Source organism: Stegastes partitus, unplaced genomic scaffold (assembly GCF_000690725.1).
Source record: "Stegastes partitus isolate 25-593 unplaced genomic scaffold, Stegastes_partitus-1.0.2 Scaffold96, whole genome shotgun sequence".
NCBI classification, from domain to species: Eukaryota; Metazoa; Chordata; class Actinopteri; family Pomacentridae; genus Stegastes; species Stegastes partitus.
The window spans coordinates 393,094-399,614 of record NW_007577827.1 but is presented as its reverse complement, the minus strand read 5'-3'; positions in this window follow the sequence as shown (position 1 = coordinate 399,614).

Below are 6,521 nucleotides of genomic sequence, written 5' to 3'. Positions count from 1 at the left end.
CAGTTCACGTCTGACACTTTTTCATAATTTTAAAATACCTCTTCTAAGGACTCTGCTGTCTTTTAAACACGGTTATTTGGCTGACATTTCCTTCGCTCCCTGTTAGATTTGTTGCCGCTGCTGTTACTTCAGGATAATTTATTACACTTTGATCTTGCACCAGAGTTTGGTGACCTCATGTATTTCCACCTATTTTAGAGACTTTATTTATTCAGTAAAAAGTCGGCGAGATCAATGTCTCTGTTGCAAGAAAGAACTGAGAACAAATTAAACACAGGATCACACAAATGAAAATCATTGGCCCAAAATAACCAGAGCACACACTGACACACAGTCACACTGATTAAAATAGTGATGGATATTCTTAGAAACTTGGCCCTATAAAGCTTTGAAGTCTGTCAGAGGAATGCGTATCTCTAGCTTCAAGCTTCAGCCAGTACTAGGAGGAGCACAAATCTATAAACCAGTCTTCCCCGGTTCAGAGCTGGTATGAGGACCTTTCAAAGCCAGTCTCTACTGGAAGCTGGTACAATGGTTTCTAACTCTGAACTCAATAAAAGGATGTTAAATATCTCTATTTTGCAAGTCTTTATGAATGAAGGTAGGACTGTTCTGATACTGCCTAAATACCTGTGATGACCATCCAACCTTTATTTAGAACTCACAGCAATGAGTCTGCAAGCTGCACTGTGTCATATGTCATACAGAGATCTACATAATGTTTTTCCTTTTTATAAAGGAGAAAAAAGCTCTGTTTTAAAAGGATCCAATTTGAATCAAACTTTTAAGCAAGACTTTCAACATATTTTGTAGGACAACCTAGTGCCTGGTAAATTCTTTAGGATTTACATAGAGTATAGAGACTATATAAATTAAATTTTTATTGACCACATGGATATGAATGAGAGACAGTCACTGTATATGCTCTTGTGAAATGCACATATTTAGTTTCTTAAGTTTAGAATGAGATTTAAAATTAACAGGAGGAGGTCCACGGGTCATTAAAGCAGCCTATAATCTGGAAAACGCCTGTCGGCCAACAGCATACAAGATGTTATCATCAGCAGAAAAATGGACATCATAGCACTGAGATGGAAAACAATATTATTCATGTACAATGTACAGTGTAAATAGCATGAAACCATAATTAGCAGTTTGGGGACAACTTTATCAGCTGTCTTGGGACTTCATTTGAACTAGAGTTACTGTATAACAATTAATCAATTAGTAGTCAACTATTAATTTATTCCATCCATCCATTATCTATACACCGCTTAATCCTCACTAGGGTCGCAGGGGGCTGGAGCCTATCTCAGCTGACTTAGGGTGAAGGCAGGGGACACCCTGGACAGGTCACCAGTCTATCACAGGGCTACACTTAGAGACAGACAACCAAGCACACTCACATTCACACCTCCCGACAATTTAGAATCACCAGTTAACTTCAACATGTTTTTGGACTGTGTGGGAGGAAGCCGGAGAACCCAGAGAGAACCCACGCTGCACGGGGAGAACATGCAAACTCCACGCAGAAAGATCCCAGGTGTCCTCGCCGGGTCGCAAACCGGCAACCTTCTTGCTGCGAGGCAACGGTGCTAACCACTGACGCACCCTGCAGCCCATTCATTCATTTATTCAACAATCAAATCAATCAAACCAATCAAATAACAGTAGTAGTTTTGTAGTTTGAGTAGTTTGTTTAAGAACAAAAAAGAGGTCAAAATTCTCTGATTCCAGCTTCTTAAATTTGAAAATGTTCGGGTTTCTTTACTCTGCTAGAACAGTACAGTGAATATTTTTAGGTTGTCAATAAAACAAGACTTTTGAGGACATCACTTTGGGATTTGAGTAACACTAACTTAGGTTTTTTTGAAATTTTTTAAGACCAAACATTAATCAATCAATTGAAAATAAATAAATAATCTGATTAATCAAATGAATCAAATGAAAATAATTATTAGACGCAGCCCTACCATCAGCAACAATTCAAACAAAGTGCCACCCAATTAAATTTAAGCAGTGGTCTAATCTGCCATCATATGCTAGGTTTTTATTTTCTGAATGGTTCTTTGGTTAAAATGGATGCTATGCATTTTTTTTTAAAGATTAAATATAACAATCAGATTCGATAAAATAGAACGTTATTGATCCCAAAGGAAATTCTTGTGTCTAAGATAACAAAATAACATAACATGACAATAAATGCAGTGCCTAAAAGAAAAGCAACAAGATACAAGCACCTAACGTGACTTAAATTTTAAATAAATAAGCTAAAATTAGATTAGACTAGAAAAGTAGGAAATAATAGTGGCAATGAATCTGAAGTAGTAAAGTAGTATTACACATGGTAGTCAATATTGCACATGAAATCAAAATGTCACACGTGATAATGAAAAGCTAATAGCCAACCTTAGCCTAACTTTCATTTGCAAAACTGGACACATATTTTAGAAGATAAAAACTGGACCAAAACTACAAACACTACTAACTAGGTCCACTTTGACTGTGTCACAATAACCTTCACTCTTCCCATGTAGTATTCTTTTTTTTTTAATTTTACATGTGCAGATTTTTCCAGAATGCACGTTTTCCACATTAAAAAAAAAAAAAAAACTAAACACGTACATGTATACTCAGAAGTACCTCTACCCTGGGGTGCATGATTGTATTTTAAACCCCTCTCATTCACAAAACCCCTCAACATCAGCATTGGTTTGTGGTGCGTCAAGTTAAAACCATCAACATCTCCTGTTTGGACTTTCAAAATAAAAGCATGATATATATTTTTGCCACACGCGGCAAGAAGATAAACCCCAACACAAACCAGGCAAACAAACCAACTGGACAACAAAGACGCAAATCAACTCTGTTGATGTATTATCGAAACTGTAATGTCACCTTTTATGCATGTTTTTTTGTATTTGTATTGTACACCAACTTCTACTCTGAAGGCCACTTCGAACACTGTGTTGACAGAGTGTGTTTAGCTTTATGTAGCCTGTTAGCTAACACTGTAGGACTGTGTGCAGGGCGTTCACCCCACTTACCAAACCAAAGAAGAAGCGCAGCGACCAGTTTGTATCCATTGACCGCATTACAATGTGACATGACTCCCGAGGGCTGCTGGTTTCATCACCGTGTTTTCATGGCGAACCGGAGAAATCTGGTTTGTCGGTTTGCTACATTCCTGAACTGGCTGCTCGGCTGCAGTGAGCGTTAGTGCGGAGCCGCAGCGACCTCTAGCGGACAGCAGGAGGCGCGCTTCACCCCACACTGCCGTTCAAAAAGTTTATATGTAGATTTTATTTTTATTTTATTTTGTTCCAGAGCTAGGTTCTTATCCTTGTTATTTATTCTGCTATTTAAAGTTGTATTTTATATATATTTTTGTAAGGTTTAAATCCTGAAAAATCACGCTACTATAAATAACACATAAGGGTCATGACCTCAACATTTAAACTTTTTTTTTTTTTTTTTAAATGAATTTTATTACAATTATTCGTACAGACATAAAACAGACAAGGTACTGACAACAGAGTATAACATTAAGAGGTATGTGCAAACATTGAATTTTAAGGCATTAAAAATAGAAATGTATTAAAAGATCAGGAACATTTCAGCAGCATAGCAAATATTTTCTACAGTTTTTCTACAGTCTTATTGGATTATTATTATTATTTTAAAGATTCAAGCAGGATAAAAACATTTTGAATTAATTTTAAAACAGCTTAAGTTGTTTTTCCATTTATTTTTATGGATGTGGTATTTACCCATAATAATAATAATAATAATAATAATAACAACAATGTTGATTAGAAGTGATGTTTCCGTCATAGGTTTAAATTTGTATAACAAGATATTCTGGATTGTAAATTGATCAAGTTCGCTAAGTTTGTTAATATTTACTAAGTTCAACTAAGGTTAACCTGAGACACATATCTAACTTTTCCGGTGTAATGAATATGCTAGACGAAATAACAGTGGCTTGACTTGGCAAAAGAACAACAGGAAGGACAGGCAGCATCAGGCCGCTTTAAGCATTTTTAGTCAAAGGGACAGAAAACAGCTTAATTTTCTTTAGAATTAAATGTCTATCACCTGCTTTTAGGAGGTACAATCATCTCTGATTATGTCATTGTAATTAACATACAGTAGAGCTGAGATGATTAATTGATTCCTTTTCAGCTACTGTATTAATCAACGACTATTTTAACAATCAATTAATAAGTTTGAGTAATTTTTTAAGAAAAAAAACATCCACATTCTCCAATTCAGTCCTCCTAAATCTAAATATTTCTGATTTATCAACTGTTCAATGCCAATAAACTGAATATCTTTGGGTTGTTGACAAAACAAGACATTTGCAGACAAACACTGATATTTTTCATCGTTTTCTGATATGTCACAGATCAAACATGTCATTGATTAATACAGAAAATAATATTAATTGACAATGGAAATTGTTGTTCGTTTCAGCCCAAATAGCAGTGATAAACAACTTCTTTGTTTTTTTATTTTTGTATTTGTTAGATATCGACAGATAAGGATCGAGGATTAGTCATGGGGCAAAAAGCTTTTTTAACTTCACTAAAATGCTTAATAGATAAACTAATGTCTGCTTTATTCAAGTTCAGCTTATGTCAACTTCCCATCCAATGACTGAGATCCTATTAGATGACTTCTGAACATCTGGGCCCTGTAGTTTAGCACAGCAGAATATCACAACCCACTATGTAGGTCAAGTATTGTTTATAGGCTCACATTAAGGAGAGGTGCAGCATAAACCGGCTGAAAACAAACCTCCTGTTGTGGACAGTGCTGACTGGTTTAGAACAAATGAGTCAACAGTCCTGTAACCACAGCTCCTAAACATGGACGTCTTGACCACAAAAATTAAACAGGCTGCCTCTTTTGCAAAACCACCGTCGTGAGTGTTCACATTTTTGTGCAGATCAAGTCTAGAAAACGCTGGAAAGCTTGAAAGAATCAGAAAAAGAGTAAATAGTGTTTGTGCACAGGGATAGGCTGCTGTAAGCCAATCCACTCTCACATAAAGTGGCACTTTATCAAACACTGAGGCTACAAGCAGGCGGCAGCAACAACACCAACAACAGGTGATTTATGAATGTGTTTTGAGCTGCTTTACTTCTCCACGTGTTTACAGAGGGAAAGAAGTTTGAGCACGCATCAATTATGAATAAGAAGCACCGCCACGTGAACACAAAGTCCTACAAAACAGGTTCTTGAATGGAAACACAAATGCCACACAATAATGGTGTTATTTTAACACAAAGGGACTCAGCTGACTAATAGTTCAGTGTTTCGTATGAAGGGCTGTAAAATTCCTGCTGAGTTCAAGAGTCCACTTTCCCGTAAAACAAAACCAGAATCCTTTTATGTGAACGTAAAAACATAAATTTCAGCATCAGTATCAACTACTAAGTATTCAACAGTTTCCCTGAAGTACCCTACCAAAGGGGTCAATAAAGTTCAATCTATTCTAATCTAACTCAGTTTTGCAACCTCCTTTCAGATAGCTGTGTCACACCCCATGGTTCAAGTAGTTTTTACTGAAATGAAAGCTAGTGCACGTGTCTTCAAAATAAAAGCACATGAGCTGTTGGAGGTGGAGACAATAAAGCCCTTTTTTAACACACAAGTATAAACAGTCTGTTAAGTGATGCGTAATAATTTCACTAATAGACAAAAGGCTTAAAAGCCATGACTCTGTGTGTGACAACTCATCTGTCTGGAGCAAAGAAAACTTGTGTGACTTGCTGTTATATCCTGATGATTATATGGAATTAATGAAGTCTCTTTTGATCAGCACAACTCTCACTTTGGAGACTCTCATGTGGATGTGAAGATATTTAATCAACTCAGAGGAAAGACTCCTGAAAACAGCTGGAAACGACAAACTTAACTTAATCTCCTGTTGATGTTTTGTCAAAACCCAGATGAGTTTTTTTTTTATTGAAGAGTCTCATTCATGTGACTTGTTGCAGACTCTGTTTTTATTGCAGTGAGGTTTTATGTTTAGCAACAGTTCAGTTTTTGATAGATGTGAAGTTGTCGTGCAAAGTGAATGAAAGATGTGATGTTTTTAAACCCAGGTGGTGCCAAAATGTGGAAAAAGCTCTAACTCTCTGGCTACACACAACTCAACGTGTCATCGCTTCTACATGCCTGTCTGTTCATATGACCGCATGCAGTAGAGTCTGGTGTGTTGAATTCATTTTTTCTAGTGGCTGCAGTGCTCATCAATGGACCATTAACTGAAAGAAATGCATGTCTGAAATGGGCTAAATAGGGAAATTTACATATTTGTATAGTAATAATAATGATAATGACAACTTTATTTACATAGCACCTTTTAAAAACCCAGTATACAAAGTGCTTGACAGACAGGCCAAAGAGGAGGATACCCAGTAATACTTTTAAACGACAAGAAAGTGAGTCAAGTAGAAAAAAAAAAAGTAGAAAAATAGAGTGAAACAACAAACAGTCAAGACAACAAACAC